We start from the raw sequence: 27,698 nt of genomic DNA on the forward strand, positions 1-27,698 counted from the left end.
GAAGCAGGCTCCCCACTGAGCAGACAGCCTGATGCAGGGCTTGATCCCAGGACCCTGGGATCATGACCTGAACCAAAGGCAGAGGCTCTAAGCCACTGAGCCACCCAGGTGCCCCTGTATTAGAGTTTTATCAACATTTGAATAAAGTTTTTCTACTTGGTTTGTGTTCAGGCTTCTCTTCCAAGTTTTTGAAAATAAATTTTAGTATCCTGAAATGTTTTTATATCTATATTGCAAGATTTGGACAATTTTATAATAGGTAGACTCTCTCATTACATTTTGACTCTTTACAGAAAAATCCACAATGGGGGCGCCTAGGTGGCTCAGACTCTTAAGCATCCGACTCCTGATTTCAGTTCAGGTCATGATCTCAGGGTTGTGAGACTGAGCCCCACTTGGGGCTCCTTGCTCAACGCAGGGTCTGCTTGGGGATTCTCTCTCTCAAATCTTTAAGAAAAAGAAAAATCCACATTGGCATATGTGTTTAAACTACTTCAACTACAAACAACACAAAAATGAAACAACTGTTATAATTAAAACCATTTTATTAATATCTTCATAGATGACAGAACATCTACAAAATAAAACAGGATGTTATGAAGGAGTAAAAAGAAAATCTTAGAAGTTAAAAATATAATTGCCAAAAATTCAATGAAGGGTTATAAGATGGTAAAAGAAATCTTCCATAAAATGGGGGGGGGGGCAGCGTAGCATGTGAGACAAAAATAGGATGTCTACCATCTGACTAACATGAGATCCAGAAAAAGAACAGAAATGGCAAGAATAAAATTGACGGAGGACTAATAGACTGGAAGTACTTGGAGCTGAAGGATGGCAGTCCTCAGGTTGGAAAGTTCACAAAAGCCTAACATGATGAGGGTCAAGGTCTGTAAGCAGACAGGTCGTTGTGAAGTAGAAGGACCACAGGGATAAAGAGAGGAAAAGCAGGTCACCTGCAAAGGATGCCACCTGAACGACAAAATTTGTGATGATAAACACTGGACTCCGGAAGACTGTTGACAGTCCCTCCAAATTCGGAGGGAATCTGACTTTACAACTGCACGATTTGAATAGAGATGAGAAAATCACTGAGAATAATGTCACATCCATGTATCCATCAGTCAGATACAGTAACATTTTTTCATTTTTCCTTCAGAAAATCAGTAAGAAATAGAGCACCCTATACCCCAAGGCCACTATCCTCACAAATGAGATGTGTATCTTCCAGCCTATGTTTTCACTCTTTTACTACTGGTATGTGCAGCTATAAACATTAAATAGTGTGACTCATGTGTTTGAAAGTTACCTGAATTGGATTTTTATAGCATATATCCTTCTGCGGTTTGCTGCCTTCCAGGTTCTATCCACAAGCAATGTAGCTCACCACTAGGGGCACGTGCAGGTTTTGTGGGGCCTGAAAAGAGAATATGGTACTTATGTTGGCAACACATACACTAAGAAAAAGGACATTAAGTTATGAATGCAAAATTATTCAAAACAGTAAATTTTTATTTAGAGTGAGAAAAAAAACTACAAGTTTTAAAAAGCAGGAAGTTCCCCAAAAAGTTAAAAATAGAACTATCCTACAAGCCAGCAATTGCACTACTAGCTATTTACCCAAAGGATACAAAAATACAGATTCAAAGGGGTACAAGCACCCCAATGTTTATAGCAATGTTACGCCAAACTATGGAGAGAGCCCAAGTGTCCATCAGCTGATGAATGGATAAAGAAGATGTAGTATAGATAGATAGATAGATAAATAGAATATTACTCAGCCATCAAAATGAATGAAATCTTGCCATTTGCAAAGGCATAGATGAAGCTAGAGGATATTATGCTAAGTGAAATAAGTCAGGGAAAGACAAATACCATATGATTTCACTCATATGTGGAATTTAAGAAAGAAAACAGATAACATATGGGAAGGGGGCAAAGGAAAAAAGGAGAGAGAGAAACAAGCCATAAATGAATCTTAGTGATTAGAGAACAAACTGAGGGTTGTTGGAGGGAGGTGGGAGGGGGATGGGCTAGATGGCGATAGGTATTGAGGAGAGCACGTGTTGTGATGAGCACTGGGTGTTGTATGTAAATCATGAATCACTGAAATCTACTCCAGAAACCAATATCGCACTGTAAGTTAACTAACAAAATTTAAATTAAAAAATAAAAGCTGACAGGTAGAGAAATGCAAAACTTTTATTAATTCACTGAGTGACACACCTCTATATCTATATATTTTTTTCCTATGACTTTAGTTGCTTATTTTTTGATAGCCTCTTCATAGGATAATGATTTTGTAATATCATCTGCAAAAGAGAGGAGAGAGAGATAACTCAGTTCCCATGGCTGATCAGAACTTGTTCTTTATAGCTGATAATTTAAAAAAGTTCCTTTTTGCTTCACAGATCATTTTAGGTGATGTCATACAAACTACTAGGATTTTTGTCAACTTTGGGAGCGCCTCTATTTTGCACTCTGAGTTTTTCTATTAGCAATAATCGCGCCTCGGATAAACCTCATTGGCTACGATACTGCCACTGCGCAAAGCTGAGAGTTTTTCTTTTTCATAGCAACCTGTTCTCATTTTGTGGATGCAACATCTTTTATGAGCATACTAATTAGATGGTCCTTTTAAATGTGTTTATTCAGCTTTTTGGTTTGTTTTCCCCTTAGTTATCTCAGCTTCCTCTCATGTTATTACTTTTTTCTGTTAGTTTATCTTGTCCTTTATGTTTTACTTAAATGTCTGGTCATTTCTTTTTTTCATTTAAATTCAATTTAGTTGACATATAGTGTATTATTAGTTTCAGGGGTAGAACTTACTGATTCTTCAGCTGCATATATCATCCAGCGCTCATTACATCAACTGCCCTCCTTAATGCCCATCACCCAGTTACCCCATCCTCCCACCCACCTCCTCTGTCTGGCCACCATTGATGGTATACACATGCCCGAGAATGAGAGGACAGGAGAGCTGCCTGAGACTCCTGTGTAGGAAGGCTGAGAACTGCGCTTTATAACAAGCAGGGGAGAAAGAGCCATTCTGTTTGGAAATCCTAAAGACCAGACACAGATGATAGTCCTCATTCATTCCATTTCTCAGCAGTGAGGATAAGAGGGAGAGGGAGAAGGAGATCCCCGCTGAGCAGGGAGCCAGACTCGGAGCTCGATCTCAGGACCCTGGGATTACAACCTGAGACAAAGGCAGATACTTAACCAAGCCACCCAGGGACCCCTAAACCACCAACTGTCTTGCACAGCTTTGGGGAGGATCCTAGCATGCAGGCCCTCTGCACACAGGGATGGGATGGGAGAGTTGAGTGAGGGTTCAGCTCAGTAGCTCACTGCTATCAGGAGGGTAGTGGTGGCAAAAACATTGAGAACACCAGCATAAACAACTCCGTGATTATTTTGGTTCTTATGGTTTTCACGGTTACCCTCGGGAGAGGACTATTTTGCCAAGAAATCTTCCTTTAAGCAAGGAAAGGTAAATCTCAGCAAGAGCTATATCTCTGGAATTTTGCTTTAGGGTTGGTCAATGTCCTAAGGCACAAGGCCCTTTCTCTTCCATAAGCTCACAGCTCAGAAAACACTTCTCAATTCTCATCTTAAGAACATGAGCAAGGGGGAAAAAAAAAAAGGAATGTGAGCATGGCACAAAGATGTGATGAATACCAATGCCACATTTTTAATTTTTGAAAACTGGGTCAGTCACAGATCTAAATAGCACTGAAACACAGCTGCTTTCAATTTTTTTTTTCTGACAACACGGTCTAATTATAAACCACAAGAACAAGTAAATCAGAAGTGTGTGCTTGATTACAATACAAGCAGGTGAATTTTGTGTTAACTGCATGGTTCCAGTTCAGAGTGGAGGTTGTCTCCAGTTTGACTTAGAAACACAGAGCCCTAAATCCCTAGTTTGCGATTTGCAGTCTGCATTACATGGTGGGGTGTTGCACCACATCCCAGCATTGAGGCAAGGCCAGACTGGGTCTGCTTGTCTCACTGACAAGGGGACAACGGTTTCCCTCCAGGATGCCACATCCCTTCACCCCATTTTCTGGGGCTTACGGCAGTCAATGCTGCCAACATGTGAAGGGGCAGATGGGGAAAGAGATCTTGCCAAGGCCTCCAAAGAAAAGGCACTCACTCCAAACCAGATGCTGAGGGGCCACCCCAATTCTGCAGGTGGTGGCTAGTGTACTCCAGGCAGCAGCATGAGGGACAGCTGGTCCCCGCATCAGCTCCCACCTCATGGTTCCTCCTCCTTCCAGTTCTCCCCAGCCATTTCCCCCCATCTTCCCCACATCTTCCTCTTCTGTGGTTACAGTGAGTGCCGCCCCCGCCCGCTTCTCCTCCGACTTCAGCCTGTGGCCATGGACGTGGTCTCTGTGAGCAGGAAAACCTGCAAGGCTGCAGACCGAACTTTCTGTCTGGAGCAGTGTTTAGAGCATTGGGAGGTGGGTGACTCATGTTGACCATAAAGCCCAGGAGTGGGGATGGGAGCTACCATGAGGGATGATATGAACAGGTTTGACAATCTTAGTGGTACTGTAGGGCATGGGGAGGGATTTTGCTTTGAGAATTCCCGCCTGAGTCAATTTTTGGGATCAATTGGACCACTTCTAGCTCAGAAAGAGGGACTCCTGCTATGTCTGCTATTGCTAGCTGCATTTCCTTGGGCACCTGTGAGTGTCCACACTGCCCCAAGTGCATGTCTCTTTAGTTCTGTTCCTTTCATCACTGCTGCAAGGTAGGCACTTGTATCTGCAGGCTATAAAGAAAGAAACTGAGGCTCCCAGAGGCTGATTACCTCACTCAAGACAGCCCTGAAAGCTAAGTCATAGAAAAAGAATTTGATTATTAGTCATGCCTACTGGTAAACTAGGAAGAGACCACGTGCAAGGTCAGACCAATAGGCTGTCCGGACTAGAGTCTTTGTGACAATGGCACAAAGAAAGCATTGAAGACACCTGCTTGCACTTCCTTAGCTCACATGTTAGATGTGTGCCCACTACGTTCCTACCTACTTACACTTACCTACTAGGAAACTAACGTGGATTAGGTTTTGACTATATGCCAAGCATTGTGCGGGACACCTGACACTTCATCTCATTTGCTTCTTATTGCCCTCTTATGAAATAAGAAATGTTACTCCCACTCTTCTGATGATGAAGAAATCGACACTCAGAGTCATCACATAACTGTTCTGAGGTCTGGCAAATGGTAGAGCCATGACTTGAACTCATCGTAACAAAATTCCAGAGCCTGCTCCATGTGGCTTCTGGGAATTGAAACGCATTTCTCTGGAAGCTATTCCAATAGCCCTTTTAGGGATCAGGACGAATCATTTTGTGACAAAGTATAAGAAAGTTCCATCTGGAAAGGTTCTGTGCAGATGCCCACGGGCCTTCATGATGACCTATTCAAATGCAAACTGAGAACCTGGATGACAAAATGGTGTCAGGGTCTAAAAACATCTAGAAAAGTTTCCATTTACATTTGTGAAAACCTGCGTCAGCTCATTACAGGGCAAGTGAAGCCAAAAGCAGGCAGACAGTCCAGTTTCTTGTGGTGGGGCTCTCTCACCCATCTTCTGTAGCCCCAGCATAGGACCAAGCACATCACAATTATTTCCATTTGTGGAGTACCTGTTAGGGTCAGGTAACATTACAAGCTTCATCCCACTTAATCTCCACGACAGACCTGCAAAGTTGGAGAATCATTTCACCGATGCAGACTCTTTTTTTTTTTTTTTTTTAAAGATTTTATTTATTTATCTGACAGAGAGAGATCACAAGTAGGCAGAGAGGCAGGCAGAGAGAGAGGAGGAAGCAGGCTCCCTGTGGAGCAGAGAGCCCGATGCGGGGCTCAATCCCAGGACCCTGAGATCATGACCTGAGCCGAAGGCAGCGGCTTAATCCACTGAGCCACCCAGGCGCCCATGCAGACTCTTAAGGCTCAGAGAAGTTAAGCAACTTGCCACTAACGAGTAGCCCACTGATACAATTAGGCTACCAGAGAAGGCTTCTTAGAAGGTTATCCTGGAGAATGCACTGGAAGGAGGGGAAGATGAGAAAGACCTAATTAGCAGCAATAGGCAGTCATAGAGACAGGAAAGAGCATGGTCTTGCTCACACCTAATTCAATAGCAATTTGGTGGGGGGTGGGGGGAGAGAAAGGGTTCTCAAGTCTTTCCAAAGCATTTGACTTAGTTTCCATAGAAATAGTAGTTCAACTTTTTACACTCATATTTCACAGGTTTATACTTCATTTTATTAAATTATACCATGTGTGCCTAGAAAAATTGAGTTCGTTAACAAACATCATTGATTCCTGATCAATAGATCTAACTCTGTTGATGCAGTTAGCTTCCTCGTGCCATATTTCTCTTACTTGTAAATGGTGTTTTAAGCATTTAATTAGTTGATCTATCTAAAAAGCTTGGCAAGCACTCAAATGTTTGAGTGCAGAAGTACACAGGTGTGCCTTAGTTGACAACTTTTCCAGAAGTTAATCCTCTGAGTTGGTTCCATGAAAGTACATAAGAACTTCTCCTGTACTGGGGTGGGGAGGTTTACTAGACAAAGACGCCTGCTACCGATCATAGTAAATCTCCCACCTGAATACAGCCTTCTATTGCCTGGTCTTCCAATTAAAGGGGCGTTGATCCTGGGGTACCTGACACTACCTTATCCAAGGGCCTTATTCACATGTTTGGCCTGAGGGCAGGAAGTCAAACAAAAGCAAGTTTCTCCTCCTTCAACATTTAAATGGCTGCCACAAAAACAAATAACATCCTTTTTATTCTCCCAAAAGAACACTTACCAGGAGCTTCTTAATCTCTCCCCCACCACCGCAGATACATTCTCAGGAGTATCAGGTTGCAAGGTATACACAAATTGCAAGAGTATTGCTGGGAGCAAAATGGCATGCTCTCTGATGTTAGAGGACTCCCAGCATTGATCTCCTTTCCCAGTCACTGACAGCCAGTCACAAGCCTCCTAGATACTCTCCACCTCTAGTGGAAAAGCTGGAAGGTAAGGTCCTGGAGAGAAATATGACAGAATGAGCAAAGTCTTTGGAGGTAGAGATGAATGGACCAAATTCACACTTTGCCACTTAGCTGTGTGATCTGGGCAAATTTAACTTCTCTGGGCCTCAGTTCCCTCGACTATACAATAAATAATCTTTGCTGCATCAAATCCTTCAAAAGATTTCATATGTTAAGGCCAAAATGTACCTAGCACATGACTGGGCACATAGGAAGCATTTAATGAATGGTAGTCATAAGTACTGATTATTCTCAAAATAGCTCCAGCACTGACCCTTAGGGATAATGAGGCTCTAGAATGTAGTGGCTAAAAGCTAGGCTACCCTGGTTTAAATCCCAGATCTTCTGTTCCCGAACTGGATAAATTTGGGCAATTTCCTTAACTTCTCCGAGCCTCATTTTCCCTATCTCAAAAATGAAAAAAGTAACAGAACCTATCTCAAAGAGCTGTTGTAAGAATTAAATAAGTTGGTATACACAACATGTTTAAAACAGTGCTAGGTCATCTACTACATTATTATTGTATCATAACTGTCTCTTTAATTACAAAGACCTTGAAACAAAGGTTGTCTTTCCTTTCTGTAACTCCAGGGTGTCGGAATGACTGCAACAGCTTAATACATGTTAATAGAATGAACTGAAGCATCTCATATGCCATGCTAATCAAGACTTTCCCTGGAAATGACATTAAAACCATCCAAAACAAGGGGCAGGGATTGGGGGTGGGGGGGAGGCTATTTACTATGGCTCATATTGATTTACTTCTTAAGATTCTATTTTTTTTAATTTTTTATTTATTATTTTTTATAAACATTTAATGTATTTTTATCCCCAGGGGTACAGGTCTGTGAATCACCAGGTTTACACACTTCACAGCACTCACCATAGCACATACCCTCCCCAATGCCCATAACCCCCCTCCCCCTCTCCCAACCCCTCCCCAGCAACCCTCAGTTTGTTTTGTGAGATTAAGAGTCACTTATGGTTTGTCTCCTTCCCAATCCCATCTTGTTTCATTTATTCTTCTCCTATCCCCCTAACCCCCCCATGTTGCATCTCCACATCCTCATATCAGGGAGATCATATGATAGTTGTCTTTCTCCAATTGGCTTATTTCACTAAGCATGATACCCTCTAGTTCCACCCAAGTTGTTGCAAATGGCAAGATTTCATTTATTTTGATGGCTGCATAGTATTCCATTGTGTATATATACCACCTCTTCTTTATCCATTCATCTGTTGATGGACATCTAGGTTCTTTCCATAGTTTGGCTATTGTAGACATTGCTGCTATAAACATTGGGTGCACGTGCCCCTTTGGATCACTACGTTTGTATCTTTAGGGTAAATACCCAGTAGTGCAATTGCTGGGTCATAGATTTCTCCAAAGGCAAGAATTTTCTATTACAAGGAGGAGGGGAAAGAGATGCTGGGCAGGCAAAAATGCTAAATGCCCTGACATGGGCCAAAAATGGTTGTCAACATCACTAGTTCTTGACCATTCCAGACAATAAAAATCAGTCCAGTTTTAATAGATCTTTTAGGGGAATTATCATAATCTTCCTACGTAGCATAATTGTTTCAGATTTCAACTTCCTCACATGAGGTTCTTCCTTGAATCTAATCTAATCCAAATTCTTTGAGCTTCTTATTCAAGATGTTTTTCTTCTTGTTCTACTGTAGAAATTAAAAAGCAGCAAGGCAAATGCTTTACTCCACAACTCAGTCTGAAGACATTTTGAGTAAGAATGACTTCATCAATATGGTGCTACTGGAGTGGTGTGGCAAGTAGCCGAGTCCGGTGGGGAAAAAAAACTGATCCATTGATACTTTCTGCCAGCCCTGGGTTCTGGAATGGAGAGTGGTCATAGACTTGGCTGTGATTGCATCCCTAATTCTTATAATCCTTCATCTAAAAAAAAAAGGAAATTTCTTCTTTCCTCACCTAGCACCTTTACTCAAACAGGACAGGCACAGAGGAAGTGTCAGAAGAGGGGGGATGAGGGGCAAGCTGTACAGAATCAACATACTTGTTAAGTTTTTCCAAGTTCTACTTCAATCTTGAAATGTACTTACGGGACCAAAAATTATTCCTCAGTGAATCAGCAAAGATATCAAGTGTGATTCACTTTTTTTTTTTTTTTGGATGCAAAAGAACATTGCAAACTGGTCCGTACTCTGCTCAGCTTTGCTGAGGTGCCACCTCAGGTGTTCACAAAAAGGAGATGTGAGAAAGAACTGTCACACCCTTCCTTCCACCAATGTCACATCATGCAAGGTGTGATCGCTGATGTCAGATGTGCTGGCCCTGCCCAGTGCACAATGACAAGCACAGCAAGTCAGTCTGTTTTGCAATAACTTTTCCCTCGTCTTTCCATCTACAAGAATGGGGCTGGATTGATTTCTATTTTGCCCGTCTCCACTGATTCTTTTTACTCTGGAAAATTTCCAAAAACACAAAAAACAAAATTAGAGAGAGTAGTATAAAAAGTAACCCATTATCCAAATTCAGCAGCATTAGGATTTGACCACACCACCTTCATCGATCCCTCTCCTTCTCCTGCGTGGTATTGTAAAGCAAATACCAGACCTCGTGTTATTTTGTCTCTAGGTATTTCATTTTGCATCTCTAAGATATACAAATATTTTCTTACATAACCATGCTGCCAGGAACATACTTAGCTACAGTAAATGCTCCTTGATATTACCTAATTCTCAGACCATTTTAAAAAGATTTTCTTTATTTATTTGACAGAGACACAAAAGAGGGAACACGAGCGTGGGAGTGGGAAAGGGAGAAGTCTTCCCACTGAGCAGGCAGCCTGATGTGGGGCTTGATCATGATCTGAGCAGAAGGCAGACACTTCACGACTGAGCCACCCAGGCACTCCTAATTCTTAGATGATTTTCATAGTTCCCTGATACCTAAGAAATCTCTTCGTTATCATTGGTTTGTTAGAATCAGGATCCAGATGAGATCCACGCATTGGATTTGACGGTTATGTCTTTTGAGTGTTTTAAAATTTAGAATAGTCTCTCTTCACTTCACCCAACCTTTTGCTTCTTCATGTGGTAGACTTGTTGATTACGCTAGTTCAGTGGTGCTAGAGAATATCTCATATTCTGGATTTATCCATTTACGTCCTGGTGGTCTCACTTAAACCTGAGCCTCTACCTCCTTTATTTCATACGAAGTGGAGGTTAGTTCTAAAAGCTTTATTGGCTTCAGGTTCTTCTTTTCCTAAAGGAGCACCTCAAGAAGCACATGTTGTCTGGCTGTCTCACTCTTACTGAATACTGCTCTGTGGATGCAGGTGAGGTCAGTCAGATCTCTCCACTGCAACTGTAAGCTTTTTCATCTAATGTTGTCATCTCTTACTGGTCTCTGCCTAATCAGTTATATCATCAGGATGGTAAAATGGTGATTTTTCTAATTCTGTCATTCCTTCCCCTGTTACTAACTGGGAAATCTCTGTGAAGAACTCTTCCTCATCAATAGCCCCAGGAAAGTTGTTTGGTCACCCTGAAATGCAGACTGAATTGGAAGGGCAGCATAATGTTTACTCATTTAATTTAAATTGCGATTTTTCAGAGTAAGATTGTGACCTAATTACCACCAATGGCATCCAATGAGTTTGTTAATTTGCTTTGGCACTCCTCCTCCTCCCCCTCCTCCTCCCCCCCCTCCTCTTCCTTGGCAGACTTTTATATATTCTATGTATTTCAATCAATAAATGATCCCATTCTTGGTCAGTTGGAACCCCATCATTGGGCTCTTGAGTCCTATTGATGCAACCCACCTGTCTTGGATTACATCATAGTTTTTGACTCAGCAGGATGTTCCAGCCTCATCTTGTACAGGTACTATCCCAGACTTGTACTCAGCCGTCCAAGAAATCCTGGTTCCTTCAAATGGGAAATGTCATTTAAGGACCACAATCTAGGCACTAGTGGTTGCTCATTGCCCATGGGTTTTTAACACTTCTAGGCCCTTCTGAAAAGTACAGAAACAGGAGATATTTTTGAAAAAAATAAAAACCGTATTTCTAATATCAAATTTCTAATATTTCTACTACTATTTCTAATATTATATTTATGATTCAAATTTCATGTTAATATTTACATTAATGTCTTTGATTTCACATTTCTTCTCTCTTACACTGAAAATCTTGGCTCCTAACATTAACATAATTACTTATTACTATATGCAACACTGTATAAAAATAGTTTCAAAATATTAACACAAAGACTGCTACTAGCAATGTAATTATTGAATAAAGTGTTACATTTCTTTGCCCTTAAAATACTTAACCACAATGTACATGTGACAAATATATTGTAATATCACTTAAAATCACTTGAAATAATTGTCTTCTCTGTGGAGCTACATCATTAATTTGATATACAGTTAGGTTCATTGTTTTCAGTTTGCTTTAAAATTGTAGGAATTGTCATTTTAAATTAATTTAATGTTTTTGTTTTGTTTTTTAAAAGATTTTACTTATTTATTTGAGAGAGAGACAGTGAGAGAGAGCAGGAGAGGGAAGAAGGTCAGAAGGAGAAGCAGGCTCTCCTGCTGCTTGTAAATTCTGGGAGACAACGGACTGTGGCATAACCAAAAGAACTAGGTTGGTAGGGGCTCAGGAGCTCTTCCGCGGGAATCCGTTTGAAAATCATCAGTCATAAGAGGGTGTTTTCCTAATCGATGGAGAAGAAGAGGTGGTAGGGATGCGTTCGGCAGAGATGCAGCATAGCTCCAGGGATCCACAGGGCAGAAGGACATTGAGACCAACAGATAGAACAGAGGTTCTGAATGGTAAAATCTCACCCTCACCCTTAATGCTTCTCAAATGAGTAATTGCAGCAGGAGATCCTGAGGGAAAAAACATAACTTTCAGATAATCTAGAAGATGGGATCTAGAGAATCAGAACTTCAGGTAATCTTGTGAGTGGACCCATCTGGACCCAGTGGCAGGCTGGACCAGGTCACATATATTAAGGCTACAAACTTGTTATCTCTCATATATGGCAACTATCCCCCCTTCCCCGCCCCCCCCTTATCTTTCTATGTTGTGTTTGTTGACCAAAAAATTCTAACTTAGCATATATTTAATTCTATCCATATTTTTCTTGGTGATATCTTCCACTGTTTTTCTGTTTAGATAGCATTTTCCCTGGGGCACCTGGGTGGCTCAGTTGGTTGAGCAACTGCCTTCTGCTCAGGTCATGATCCTGGAGTTCAGGGACTGAGCCCTAGCATCCGGCTCCCTGCTCAGCAGGGGGTCTGCTTCTCCCTCTGCTCTTCCCCCCTCATGCTCACTCGCTCTCTCTCTCATTCTCTCAAATAAAGTTTTTTAAAAAAATAGATAACATTTTCCGTTTCCAAAAATACATTTAACATTATATTTTCTTGAATTCAGTTGGGTGTAAGATCACCTGCATTCAATGCTTGGATAAAGCTGGCAGGCTAAAAACAACTAAGCAATATTAGACATATTTCACAAATTCAAAGAATGTTTTGTGATAATAGGATACAACTCTTTACCTCAAAAATTGTCAGGGCCAGAAGAAAAAACAATGAAGGTGAACATGAAGCATGGCATCTTTAAAGTACTGTTTTCCAACTTTCCATTCTGTTAAGAGCCTAAACTTAAATAAATAACAAGCAAGGTGAAAGAAAGAGAGAAAGGGAAAGAAAGAGAAAGAGAGAGGAAGGAAGGAAGGAAGGAAGGAAGGAAGGAAGGAAGGAAGGAAAAGAAAGGGAGGGAGGAAGAAAGGAAAAGAGGAACCTGTTGATTGAGAGACACTTAGGAAACACCACTGATTACAAATGTGGACCTTATGCAGATGATGATTCCAATAAGCCAACTTAAAAAAAAGAGAGACGAATAGAATTTGAACACTGTAAATTTGATGATAATAAATAATTAATTATCTGGGGGGGCACCTGGGTGGCTTAGTCATTTAAGTGTCTGACTCTTGATTTTAGCTCAAGTAATGATCTCAGAGTTGTGGGATGGAGCCTCAAGGGCTCTGTGCTCAGCATGCAGTCTGCCTGAGACTCTCTTCCTCTCCCTCTGCCCCTCCTATGCCCCCAAATAAATATTTTTTTAAAAAAGAATAATTATTTTGTCAGTTGTAATAATTATGGATATGTTTTTAAACAAGTTCTTAACTTTTAGAGACACATGAAATGATATGATGTTTGGGATTTACTTCAAAACAATGCAATGGGGCGCCTGGGTGGCTCAGTGGATTAAGCCGCTGCCTTCGGCTCAGGTCATGATCTCAGGGTCCTGAGATCGAGCCCCGCGTCGGGCTCTCTGCTCCGCAGGGAGCCTGCTTCCTCCTCTCTCTCTGCCTGCCTCTCTGCCTACTTGTGATCTCTCTCTCTGTCAAATAAATAAAATAAAATCTTTAAAAAAAAAAACAAAAAACAAAAAAAAAAAAATGCAATGGTGTGGGAGAGACAAGTATAAATGAGACGATTATGAGTTGTTAATTGTTGACATTGGGTGATGGGTACAGGAGGGTGTATTATACTATCCTTTCTACTCTTCCATACATTAATATTTGAATTTTCGCATGGTAAAATATTTTAAAAGAAGATTAAGAAAATATATAGTGGCAATGACATGACAGTACGAATTGGTAAATATTCCCAGATGGGTGGTGAAGCTCCAGTTTCTCACGGTGGCACACTGAGGACAGATTATGGCCTCACCTAAGTTGGCTGCACCCTGCCTGCATGCCTGGGATTTCATAGCAGCAAATCTTAACAGAGCCTTCTGTGTGTCAAACCCAATGAGAGAGAAAGTTCTTCTGCTGGGATGCAGAAAGAGATGTGCAGGGTACCAGTTACAGAAATAGTATAATGAAATCATCACTCACAGAAAAAGTCCCTAAAGATTCATCTAATATAAACATTTCTCATTTCTGTAGTTGTAAAGAATATACTTTTATTAAGAAAAGAATGCAACAATCTGACCATATCACATTGCTGTTTAAAATGATCCATGAAAATTTTTTTCCCAAAGATTTTGTCAGAGAGAGAGAAAGCACAAGGAGAGGGAGCGGCAGGTGAGGGGAGAAGCAGGCTCCCCGCTGAACAGGGAGCCCGATGCAGGGCTCGATCCCAGGACCCCAGGATTACCACCTGAGCCAAAGGCATACACTCAACTGAGTCACCCAGGCATCTCAATCCACAAATTTTTTAATTGTCATCAGGACAAATCTCCTTAGCCAGCCTACCTCACATCCAGACCCTGCCTCCTTCCCCAAGCCTCATCTCCTGCCCCTCAAGCCCACACACGTTCAACTCCAGCCACAGGAAAGGACTTATAGTTCCAGGAACATGCTTCTCAGAGTTGATGGTCTCTTGAGCGAGTTTCAGTCATCCACTCAACAGCATTCATTGATCTATTCATCCGTCTCATCACTACCTGAACTGTCTTTTCCCCTCATGAGTTCATTCTTCTAGCCTCCTCTTACTTGTGTTCTCTGAGAAATCATCTTCAAACCACTCAAACTGAAAGAGGTGCCCCTCTTCTATATTCTTTGTATACGGGGAGAAGCAGGGGAAGCATAGGGACACGTCTTATTTCCCCCACTGTGCCCTAAGGGCAGAGATGGAATCCTTTTTAAGCACAGTATGTGGCTTAAGGCTTGAGTCGTATTAGAAAATCAATCAACACTTGTTGAATAAATGAGCAAATGAACGACTGAAGCTTGCCCACTAGATATAAACCCACAAGGGCAAGAATTTTTGTTATTTTGTTCTGTTTTGTTCTACTTTATCTTAGCACCCAGGACAGTACCTGGCACATTAAATACTTGTTGAAATAATTAAAAGTATTTGTCAAAGAAAAATCAAGGCGATGTCGATGTTAAAACTCATGTACAAAGTGGCTATTTGCTGTGGTCAGCCTGACTGTGATGGGAAGCAGACTCTGACCCAGGGCTAAAAAAGTAATTAAATACAAAAAGTACTGTGGAGGGGCGCCTGGGTGGCTCAGTGGATTAAGCCGCTGCCTTCGGCTCAGGTCATGATCTCAGGGTCCTGGGATCGAGCCCCACATCGGGCTCTCTGCTCCGCAGGGAGCCTGCTTCCTCCTCTCTCTCTCTGCCTGCCTTTCTGCCTACTTGTGATCTCTCTCTCTGTCAAATAAATAAATAAAATCTTTAAAAAAAAAAAAAGTACTGTGGAGGCTAAATACAAATCCATATTTTTTAAATTAATAACATGGATCTTAAAACTCTCTCTAAGCCCAAGAGAGACCAGGATATTTATTTATTTGTTTTTACGTGCGCTGTTTTAGAAATCACTATACTAAATGTTGATTTGACTTCACCTAAAAAAAAAAAAGTTAGGATTTTTGGAACTGAAGTAGATTCCCATCTGACACAGGTTTGCCAGTGTTGCCTGTGGGTCTAGAGAAACATATGCAGCAATGGGGCAGCACATGATTTCCTACACCAGGAACAGCCAGAACCCTAGGAAATCAGGAATGACATCACCCTTATTGATCTAATTTCTAAAAGACAATGGAATAATTTCTTCTTGCCCAAAACTTACTACAGCAGTTTGGACCAACAATTCCATAGTGGGGTGAAGGGAGGGCTGCTCAGACAAAGGACAATTGTTGACCTCCCCAGAGCAGCAGGATGGTTGACAAAGTGATCTTTCTTAGGAGTTCTGCCTGGGACTATTGTACATATGACAGGTGCTCTTACATAAGTAAGGCTGAGTTGGATTCCATTTGGATTTCTTTTCTTCTTAAAACCATCTTTCTCTAGACTTGTCCTCTCTAAGTCACTAGAACAACAGAAGGGAAAAGTGAGAACTTGAACTTCCTGGTGAACTGAGCAGGATTTCCTTCCTCCTTCTTTACCCATCCACCTTTTCATGGCTGCCATCCACTGGGACCTCTTTTGAGAGGAGCTTTTATTCCCTGCTTTCTTTCAGGCTCCTGCCTCACATAATCTTCACTGGGTTTTCACAAAGAAAACTAGGACTCCCATTTATTTTATCCAATCCACCGCTACATTCAGCCTTGAAAACAGCATGCAGCGCATTATCCTCTCACAGAAACGAATAGCAGAATGGAGCCCGACTATTTTCCATGAGGCTGGTTTTTGCTAATCAAACACATTTATTCTCTGAAACATTTTCTGTGTCTGTTGAGAAATAAGTGGTACCAGAAAGGACAGTATCTCTCAGCATACAACTTAGAAATATATAGATAATAGGTCCTAATGTGAAAAATAAGTCAGTAACTTGTGGAAGGACAATAGGACCATTTTGTGTATGATTAAGATGAATACACTATTGGTACCCTTGACCTAACGGTTCTGCTATAGGAGTCTAACTCACAGGAATGCTCATGCTTGGGAGCAAAAGCATATGAATGGCATTACTTATTGAATCCCATGTATATACAGAGCCATATGAACTGACAAAAAGAGACACACTGTACATTGAAATGTGGGAAAAGTTCATTGTGGAACAATATGTAATATGTGATTCCACTTTTGTTTAAATAATCCACACCATATGTATATGGATGCATGTTCTTTTACATATTTACAGATAAAAAGGAAAAGCATGGAAAGATGACCAACAACAAATTGTTAATGGTGGTTCCTTCCTCTGGAGACTGAAATTGGGGAGTTCATTTTTTACTTCATCAGTTTTGGTATTATTCTCATAAAGTGCTTATTCTGAGCTGGGCAAGTGCTGGACACTTTATATATCATCTTACTTATTCCTCCAACTTTGCAAAGTAGGTAATATTATGCCTGTTTACTTAAACAGATTCTGAGAAGTGAGTAACTCGCCCTAGGTAACAGGGCTACTAAGTAGCAGAGCTGGGATTCAAACCCAGGGCTTCCTGACTTCAAGACCCAAAATATTCCCATTGGTCCAACAATACCATTTTGTGTGATATAGTCCTGGTTCAGAATATGGGCTTTTTAACAACTGCCACATGGCTATTCCACATGGCTGCTGAATGTTACGTTTTTTTCTTTAATACATGAAAGGTGAAAGAACAGTATAAAGAATCCATGTGCTCATTATCATCCAGAGGCACAAATTACTAATATTGTGTGTCATTGTTTCATCTATTCCCAACATATACTTTTTACTTTTTAGAAAGCCTTTTAATGCCAATTCAAGACATCATATCATCTCCCCATAAATACTTCAATCTCTAAAAATAAGAACTTAAAAAAAAAACCACAATGATGTGATAGCATTTTCACACAAAAAGGTAACAATCGGGTGCCTGGGTGGCTCTGTGTGTTAAGCCTCTGCCCTCCGCTCAGGTCATGATCTCAGGGTCCTGGGATTGAGTCCCGCATCTGGCTCTCCGCTTGGTGGGGAGCCTGCTTCCTCTTCTCTCTGCCTGCCCCTCTGCCTACTTGTGATCTCTCTCTATCAAATAAATAAATGAAATCTTAAAAAAAAAAAGGTAACAATCATTCCTTAATATTATTAAAACCTAATCCTTGTAAATTTTCCCAGATTGTCTTAGATGTATCTTTTTGTGGTTATTCAAATTCACATCTCTTAAATCTTTGTCTCCTTGAATCTGTAATTTCTCCCTTCCTTTTTCTTCATATGACTGGAATATTGCAGAAATGGAATAATTTCCATTTAAATGGATAAGAATTTCCTATCTTCTTGATTTGATTTCTTACATTTTTTATGGTGTCTTTTAACATGTTTCTCTATCCTTTATATTTCTCACAAACTGGTGATTAGAGATATTAAATTCAGGTTCAATTCTTTTGGCAAGAATTTTTTTCTTTTTTTGGGGGGGGCAAGAATTTTTCTTAAGTGGTGATGTGTACTTCCTACTGAACTTTATCAGGAGGCAATTAGTGCCTGGCTGGCCCATTTTTCATAATGCTAAGGTTAAACACTGAGTTCCAGGGTGCCAGCCTTATAAATACATTATAAAATTCCTCACTGACCTTCCACCTAATAGTGTTAGCAGCCATCAGTGGTTTTTGCCTAGATCCATTATTTCATTAGGGGCTTAGGGTCACTTAAAATTCTGTAAGACTTAGGGATTTTTTCCTAAAATTTATTTTAAATAAAATAAATAAAGTTTAATAAAATAAATAAATAAAGTTTATTTATTTATTTTAGAGAGAGAGAACATGAGTGGGAGGGGTAGAGGGAAAGGACGAGGAAGAAAGAATCTCAAGCCAACTCCACGCTCAGTGCGGAGCCAACATGGAGTTTGATCTCATGACCCTAAGATCGTGACCTGAGTGGAAACCAAGAGTCAGACGCTTAACCAACTGTGCCACCCAGGTGTCCCTAAGACTTAGGTATTTTTTTTAACAAAAATCCTAAGATAGCAATCCAATGTCTAAGTTTTGGGGCAAGATATTTTTAAAAAGTCTTCCTTTATCTACTACCCATCATGGATTTTTTTTTTGGTTTTGTTTCTACAAAAGTAATTGAGTTTTTACTGTGTTTTATTTGAGATTTTATGAGTAACTGAGTTTTGTTTTCCTGAGACTTCTGAAAACTACTAAGCCTCATGTGGGACCATTTTGCTACTTAGATTGACATTTTTATTAACCTGTTATTTGGGATTTTTATCTATGCTTCAATTCCTAGATAATTCATAAAAAGTAAAAAGAAAAAGATCTCCCATTCCTCTGTGACAAATATCACATTAAGCCAGCTAACCACCTCTGAGTCATTTTCAATTTCATGCCCAGGATAAAGGTGGTTTCTGTCAGTGATCCCAAGTCCATTCTTACTCATTTCACATTTATTGTAGCTTCTGTCCTGCACCAGGTTCTAAGGCTAAAGAGAGGAAAGGATCAGGCCCTCTCCTCCAAGGGTTCACAATCTCCTACACCAATAGAGAAATGTCCCAAAGGTATTTGGGGTACAGGGAAGAGGCACCCCAACTATGGAATCAGGGAAAGCTTCTTAAAGGAGATATTGAGTTTTAGAGGATGAGTGGAAAGTACTAGGGGAAGGACATTCCAGGGAAAGAAAACCCACACAAAGGCATGAAAGCAGGAAAGAATAGGCCCTTTCAGAGTGCTGCACATGGTTTTGTATGGCTGGAGAGTGAGATTTATAGGGAGGGGAGGCTGTGGTGGGGCAAGGGCAGGGCATGAAGTGCCTCGTCTGCCTTATGAAAAGAGTTAGGGTGTCCTTGAAGGATTTTAAGCAGAAGAGTGACAGGATCTAATTTATGTTGTATATTTTTTCCTCAAAATATTTTTTTTGGGGGGGGGAACGCTTGAGTGGTTCAGTTGGTTAAGTGACTGCCTTCAGCTTAGGTTATGATCCTGGAGTCCCAGGATTGAGTCCTGCATGGGACTCCCTGCTTAGCAGGGAGTTTGCTTCTTCCTCCGACCCTCCCCCCTCTCATGCTCTCTCTCTCCCTCTCTCATTCGGTCTCTCAAATAAATAAAATCTTTTAAAAAAAATTATTGAAGGCAGATTCACATAATATTAATCATTTTAAAGTGAGCAATGCGGTAGCTTTTGGCACATTCACGTTACACAACCATTACTTTTGTCTAACCCTAGAACATTTTCATTGCCCCAAAAAGGAAACCCATACCCATTAAGTGGACACTCCTGATTTCCTCAGCCCTGTAACCACCCGTCAGCTTTCTACTTCTGTGGATTTACCTATTCCCTCAGTACATTTTTATTTCTAAAAATTACACAAGTAATATGGTTTCATTACAGAAGAATCAGAATGTAGATGAGCAAAAGAGGAAAATAAATATTGCTCATAATCTTAGCATAGTTAACTTTTGTATGCTGTGACCCTTCTAAGTAGTTTTTTTTTTTCTGTGTTTCCGCACTCCTATCCTCCCCGTCCTTTACAGGGTCCTCCAACCTTCTGGAGTAGCTCCAACTCTTGAGATATAAAAGAATTCTGCTCAAACCCCTATCTTATGAATGGGATGAAACCCAAGTCCCTACCAACGTCCCTGAGGGTTCTGGGGGGTTTTGGCGACAGAGGCAGGGGTATCCTCCCTTTAGCCACCTCTAGCTCTAATTTTCTGCCTTGATCCCTACCCTTCATCTCACCTCCTGGGCACATTGTCTCTTCTACACTTCCCCAACTCCCTCTCTCCCCAAAATATGGTCTCAACAAGGTGGTATGTTAGCAAATACTTAAAAGAAGATTTGGTGGCAACAGAGGATGGCTTACATTGAAGCACAACTCAGAGAACAACTTGAAACTGAGTTTCAGAGCGTTCTGAGTCCATTAGTCATTCTCCTCATTGGCCGTCTCTTCATCTGGAGCTACAACAGCATTAGTTGCAGGCTTCCCTCCCTCCCTTTTTCACTTTTCACATTCAATCTCCTCTAACTCATTCAATCTCCTCTAACTCCTCTAACTCGTAACTTTTACACAAGGCAATCCAAGGCTCCTTTTGCATTGCTCCAAACTGCAAAGCGATTCTAAGCTATTCTGCTAAATCAAAATTGTCCCTGCCTATCAGAACTCTAGTGGCAGGTTGTCCAACTCATAACTTTCCCCCTACTGTCTGCATTTCCATTATTCTTTATTTTCAACATCTTTCCTTAAATATTTTTTCCATTCTTCTACATCTTTTTTTAAAAAGATTTATCTATTTATTTGTGTAAGAGAGTGTGCACAAGCAGGGGGAGGGGCAGAGGGAGAGAGAGACGGAGAGAAGCAGACTCTGCAGTCAGAATCAGGGGTCAATCACACGACCCTGAGAACATGACCTGAGATCACAACCTGAGCTGAAATCAAGAGTCCAACACTTAAGTGACTGAGCTACCCAGGCCTCCTTCTACATCTTTTGAATTGGCTGTACACATCCCCTATTTTTGGACACTTAGGTTGTTTCCAATGCTTTATTATTATAGACAGTTCCACTGTTATATTGTAAAGATAATTAAGGGAATATATATCCTTATTATACATATGGATATATGTCCTCAATTACTTCTTTGCTGTACATCCCCAGTAGTAGCATTGCTAAACTAAAGAGTAAGTCGTACCTAGTGGCTTTTATATATACCCTCTAGAAGAACTCTGAGAGTTGATACACCCAGTAGTGTTTGAAAATGCCTGAATCTATTAACCCTTGTAAATAGCACATATATTTATTCTTTTTTTTTCTTTGTGGTTTTAATTCACATTTCTTTGACTCATAATGGAGTCGAACTTTTTTATGTTTATTAGCCATTTAAGTGTTTGTGTGTGTGTGTGTGTGTGTGTAAAATACCTTTTCTGGTCAACTGTATAGTTTCATTTTTCACTTATTGATTTGGATGGTCTTTGAATGTTAAGAATATGAGCCTTTGCTTAAGGATATTTCCCGCAATATCACTTGCCTTTTAACTTAGTTTATGATGAATTTTGCAGTATAAAAGATTTACCTTTTTATACAAACACATCTATTATCCTTTATGAGCTCTGTTCTTAGTTTCATGTTTAGAAAGTAATTTCTTATTTCAAAGTTTTGTTGATATTCAGCTGTATTTTCTTCTTCTTACTTTATAATTCTTAATCCTTCTGGAATTTATCTCTGTGCACTATGTGAGTTTGGGTTTGTTTTTCATGGTGATACACTTAAAACTTCCCACTGATAGGAAGCACAGGCTTTTTTATGTATTCAATTTTTCTATGTCCTTAAGATAAATTTCTGAACTGTGCTTTTTACCTAGTAATGTTTTAATTATTCGATCTTGCTGGTTTTTCTTGATATCTGGTAGGAAAAGGCTTTTAGGGTAATATTCTTCCTAAAAATGTGCTTGACTTTCTTACTTTTTTCTTGTTTTCTTTTGTTTTTGGTCTTTTTTTTTAAAGATTTTATTTATTTCTTTGACAGACAGAGATCACAAGTAGGCAGAGAGACAGGCAGAGAGAGGGGGGGAAGCAGCCTCCCCATCGAGCAGAGAGCCCAACACGGGGCTCGATCCCAGGACCCCGAGACCATGACCTGAGCCATTTACTTTGCATCTTACACAAGACACCCTGAAGTTTGCATCATGACTTGAAAGTTACCCCTTGGATCTACAGCCAGTATGTCCATCTCAACAGCATGATTCTGGGAGTTGGGGAGTCATGCAAACACAGGCAGGACTTTTTGAGGGAGAAAGGATGCAGAGCAGGGGTGTATGTCAATTCTTTTTTAAGGAAAAGGCAGAGTATTTTGAGTCACTGAAAACTGGTGCAAAAGTTTTGCAAACTAAACTTGGTCACATTCTTTAAAAAAAAAAATTCCAGTTATTTTTATTGGGGTTTTGTTACATTTATAGTCTTGGCCTGAGGAAAATTAATATCTTTATGATATTAAATCTTCCAACACAGTAATGTAGAATGTCTCACCTTTTATCCAAATATCCTAATAGATTCTGTGGTAAGGTTTGTAGATAGGCATATTTATCATTATATTTATTACTAGGCACTTTGATTTTTTTTATTACTTTTCTATATGGGTTCTTCATTTCTATTTTCTTTCTTAGCTAATTATTGCTGATATATATTAATTTTTAAATATTTTTGTCATAATTGTCAAACTTTCTGAATGCTCTTGTTAGTTCTAACAGTTTTTTAAGCAACCATACATTCTTCAGATAATAATTTTGTCTGTTCCTATCAAATATTTATATCTCCCTCATCTCTTTTTCTTTTTCTTTTTTTAAAAGATTTTATTTATTTATTTGACAGAGAGAGATCACAAGTAGATAGAGAGGCAGGCAGAGAGAGAGAGAGAGGGAAGCAGGCTCCCTGCTGAGCAGAGAGCCCGATGCAGGACTTGATCCCAGGACCCTGCGATCATGACCTGAGCCGAAGGCAGCGGCTTAACCCACTGAGCCACCCAGGCGCCCCTCTTTTTCTCATTATTGCATTGATTGGCATTTCCAGAACAAACTCAAATTAATGCTAATGATAGTCAAATTATTAACTTTAATGGAAATGCTTCTAATGTTTTACTGTTAAGTCTAATATTCAGAGCACCTGGGTGGCTCAGTGGGTTAAGCCTCTGTCTTCAGCTCAGGTCATGATCTCAGGTTCCTGGGATCGAGTCCCGCATCAGGCTCTCTGCTCGGCAGGGAGCCTGCTTTCTCCTCTCTCTCTGCTTGCCTCTCTGCCTACTTGTGATCTCTCTCTGTCAAATAAATAAAAATCTTTAAAAAAAAAAAAGTCTAATATTAGCAGTTGGTTTGAGAGCAATATTCCTTAACATATTAACATGTTAAGATTTTCTTTAATCAAAAATGTGTGTGGATTTTTATAAATTTTTTAACATTCTATTAAGATGATCATATGCTTTTTCTCCTTGACACCACTGATCAATACATATATTCTACATTGATGCCATAAATTATGTAAATAGGTACTTTTACCATTGAATTTTCTTTTACCATTGAACTTTCTAAGCCCTTTTTGGTTATGGTGATTTGCCTGTTAAAATTGTAACTGCAGGTTTAATTTGGAAAATGGATTGGAAGGAGGCAAGGACAAAGGTAGAGGGAACATTTAGGATGCAATTACAATTCTGAAAAACAACAACAACAAAATACCAGCAGTGAAAAGAGAGAAGAGGTCTGGGTCTGAGAGATGTTTAGGAGGAAAGATCAATACAGCTCCCTAGATATGAAATCTGAAGGGAAGAAAGGAATCTTTCCTTCCAGGAACTGCTAGGTCCTTGGTTTGGTGGCATTTACCAAGACAGGGTTATAGGAAGAAAAGCAGGTTTGGTGTGTTTTTTTGGGGGGGGGGTGTTGGAGGAGAGGATAAAGGATGAACTCAATATTAGGACTGTTGAGTTTGATGTCCTGAGTGGAACACCCAGGTAGAGACAGGCAAGTCATCATCTACATGGATCTGGAGCAGAAAGACATGGGCTACAAATATCAACTTGGTGATTATCAGTGCATAGAAGACAGTTAAGTGTAGAGCATGAGAATACAAGAAGGCTGAAAATGGAAGCACAAAGAATGACTCATTTTGAGAGACGGGAGAAGGAAGAAGTGGGCTGTGTCTGGCACAAAACAGTATTCCCCTTGACTACTTCCTTCTTTCCAGAGGCACCATTCACCTGCTGGGCTACTGCCTCTGCTGAGTCCCCCGGAGTCAGAGAGGAAGCCTCAGACCTGCATGACCTGCACACCCTCACATCTATATTGGTTTCTCCTCACTCTCAGTTAAGACTAAATGCCATACCACAGGACATGAAATCTTGCTTCTGCAGATGGTGTCAATGGGCCAGGTAATGAACCACAGAAGTCACACAGCAGGGGCACCTGGGTGGCTCAGTCTGCTGAGTGTCTGACTTTGGCTCAGGTCATGATCTCAGGGTCCTAGAATCGGGTCCTGTGTCAGGCTCCCTACTCAGCAGGGAGTCTTCTTCTCCCTCTCCCTCTGTGATTTCTCTCTTTCTTTCAAATGAATAAATAAAAATCTTAAAAAAAAAAAAAAGGGGGGCGCTTGGGTGGCTCAGTAGTTTAGGCCGCTGCCTTCAGCTCGGGTCATGGTCTCGGGGTCCTGGGATCCAGTCCCGCATCGGGCTCTCTGCTCAGCGGGGAGCCTGCTTCCCTCTCACTCTCTCTGCCTGCCTCTCTGCCTACTTGTGATCTCTCTCTGTCAAATAAATAAATAAAATCTTTAAAAAAAAAAAAAAGTCACACAGAAGTACAGGAGAGTTAGCTTCCTGTGGGGCTTGACAAATGGGAAATGAGAGATGGAAGTGAGGTAGACAGATACAATTTTCTCATTTTCCCCTTCTACAGACTATTTCAAGGTTGAAATTCCTCCCTATGGCCATAATAGAGAACCTCTATGGCTCAAGGAATCTACCGAAGTCACCTGCTATCTCTATCATGGCTTGTTGAGAGAGTGCCAGCACGTTAACACATCATACTGCACTGCTTGGCTTTTTTCACTGTTACATTCCTGAGCTTGTACCTATCCCCCCTCACACACACACAAAAGAATCAGCACTTTAATATTGACCCCAAGCGCTATAATCTAGAGAATTTGCGCTAAGACACAGATGCTAAATTGGTAAACTGAATAGAAGAAAGACTATTTAAATCAACTCTTCATTTGGATTTGGATCTTTAGAGTATGTGTTCTATTTTTCTGAGATTTCAACATGATGTAATGAGAAAGGGAATGAAAAGGAGGGCACTGTAAAGGCATGAATAATGATTAGATTTGAGAAAGGTAGAGCAGAACCAGGTAGAGAATTGTCAAATTAGAAGATGAAAAGGATATTAAACATTAATATTAGAGCAGCTGTTGAGTTCACATATTACCCTAGGTTAGGTTATTGAAAGAACACAGCAATCTGATTTAATTTATTAAGTCACTATCAAAAGTACTAGCAACATCTTGGGGCACCTGGGTGGCTCAGTGGGTTAAAGCCTCTGCCTTCAGCTCAGGTCATGATCCCAGGGTCCTGGGATCAAGCCCCACATCGGGCTTTCTGCTCCGTGGGGAGCCTGCTTCCTCCTCTCTCTCTCTGCCTGCCTCTCTGCCTACTTGTGATCTCTGTCTGTCAGATAAATAAATAAAATCTTTAAAAAAAAAAAAAGTACTAGCAACATCTAGCAAAAACTGTCATCCACAAGTTTGCTTTGCTACAACAGAAAGGTTATAACAAATAGCCTTTATCTATTGGCCTTTGTCATGAGGAGGGCAATGTCCTGGGCTTTATGGAAGTGGGGCACTTGCTGGGGGAAGCCTTCTCAGACTAGTTAAGACTTAGACGTGCCCTGAAGATAATATGGTCTCAGAGGTCTAAGTACAATGAAGTACACAGATCATTATTATATAAGGTCATATAACATTTAAGAGTACAAATAAAATTCTAAGATCAAAGGAGGGAGAGATTATGCTAGTGGAAAATAATCAGGAAACACTTCATTGAGAGAGGCAGTGCATTTGTTAGACCTAATTTTAATAGTTATCCACAGGGGAAGGACAGGCAGACTGTAAGTAAAAAACCAGACACAGACATAGGAAATAACACTATAATTATAAAATGATGGACCTTGACAGATTTGAGTGATATAGCAAACTTTGAGAATCCCCAAATAGTCATAAACCACTATATCATACATCTTCCCTCACAAAATGCATACATAATACTGAATATTAGATACAAAGCCAACATGTGATATGGAAGATGGACTATCAGCTAGGCCTGCATACCAACTAAATGACTGCTTCTTCATGTACATATCCAAGTGCATAGGATGCAAATTTGGATCTCGGCAAAATGACACATGAGTGCTTTTTACCCAGGGACAATCAACCTTGAATGTTAAATCCATAAATATCAACAACCTACTGAAGTTCCATCTGGCTGGAGTGTTCAGCATGAATCAACCCAGAAAAGAATTCTGCATTTTATCATTTTATCATTTGTTGGCAATTTCTTAATATTTTTTATATTTTGATGAGGCTCGTTTCATGAGCATATCTTGTGTTTTATCTTCTCTTCTATCTAAACTCTTACCTAACATCAGGAGAAAACTGATCCTCAGGAAGCATAACTAGAATTGTCCAACCCCTCAGCAGGACTTGTAGACCACTGGAGACCATCAGAAGAGTGGCTTATGGTCGCTCCTCTGTCCATCCTGGGTCTGGGAACATGGCCAAACAGAAACCTTAGCAGTAATCAGGGCCTTACAGTATAGGCTGGAAAAAACTCTACCTTTGATCACATCCCAGTGTCCCTCTTCTGACAACATTTAAGCTGAAGAAGAGAAAAGGGATTGCAGGAAGATACAATTAAGATCACACTTGTGCACCTGCACACACATGCATACACTCACACACAAACCAAAACTAAATGAACAAGTAGTGGTCTTCATCGTTTGGCTTGCTGCCAGAAATAGCAGGCACGGAAAGAACAAGAAGCAGTTTCCAAGAACAACCTGTTCCACAAAGCAAAGTCCTGAAGAGTTAACTGACTCACGGAAGCTTAATTAGGCTTTCAGAACTTTCAAATGAGGGCTCCAGTCAGCAGGGGCATGAATCAGGACATGAAGAACTTGAGAAGAAACAAACACCAATTAAACTCATGGCCATTATCCTGTGATACCAATATTGCAAATCTGATTTTGACCAAAAACGTCTAAAACCAAGAAGAAAATGTCCTACTGACTACGAAAATATTTCCCTGTCCCCTGTTATAACACATTGAATGGATACAACAAAAAAAGCTAAAGCCATGCTTCAGTGGATTGCTTAAATAATGAATTAAAGGGAGAAAGAGCATTTCTTGTCAGTAATCCCTGAACTTCATTTCTAAAGGCCTTAATATAGAATGAAATTTGGCAGACCATTAGACAGCAATTAAATGGGACCATTAGGAAAGCTTCATAGAAACATGCATGAATAATCCTTAAATAAGTTTGAGTGAAAAAAAAATCAAAATATAAAACATCTGAAATTACAATTATAGCCTACATTTATTAAGGATTTACAACTGAAATACACATATACACATGGATATGAATTAGAATGGAAGTAGTTGTATTAGGATATGAGATTTGGGGTAATCTTTATTTTCTTGAAAATTTTCTTTGATATTATCGCAACAACTTATCAATTAAAATAAGTATAATCAAAGAACTAATTCTAGAGGA

At 40.2% G+C, this 27,698-nt stretch overlaps 1 long non-coding RNA gene and 1 pseudogene across 3 annotated transcripts in view; both read right to left on the bottom strand.

The window, feature by feature from the left end:
- Nucleotides 1–593: 593 nt before the first annotated feature.
- LOC123948894 overlaps nt 594–27,698 on the bottom strand; it is a 46,905-nt gene continuing 19,800 nt past the window's right edge. Inside the window, exons 2-4 of one of the 3 annotated variants that reach the window (XR_006819998.1) lie at nt 10,861–11,054; nt 6,835–7,054; nt 594–1,414 (exon numbers count right to left, since the gene is read on the bottom strand). This is a non-coding gene — a long non-coding RNA (uncharacterized LOC123948894). Of the gene's footprint in view, nt 1,415–5,956; nt 6,063–6,834; nt 7,055–8,372; nt 9,498–10,860; nt 11,055–27,698 lie in introns of those variants that run through there. The other 2 variants (XR_006819997.1, XR_006819999.1) reach the window with 2 other exon arrangements.
- Nucleotides 2,368–2,552, bottom strand: LOC123950094 (annotated as a pseudogene).

This window comes from Meles meles, chromosome 8 (assembly GCF_922984935.1).
Source record: "Meles meles chromosome 8, mMelMel3.1 paternal haplotype, whole genome shotgun sequence".
Taxonomy (NCBI): domain Eukaryota; kingdom Metazoa; phylum Chordata; class Mammalia; order Carnivora; family Mustelidae; genus Meles; species Meles meles.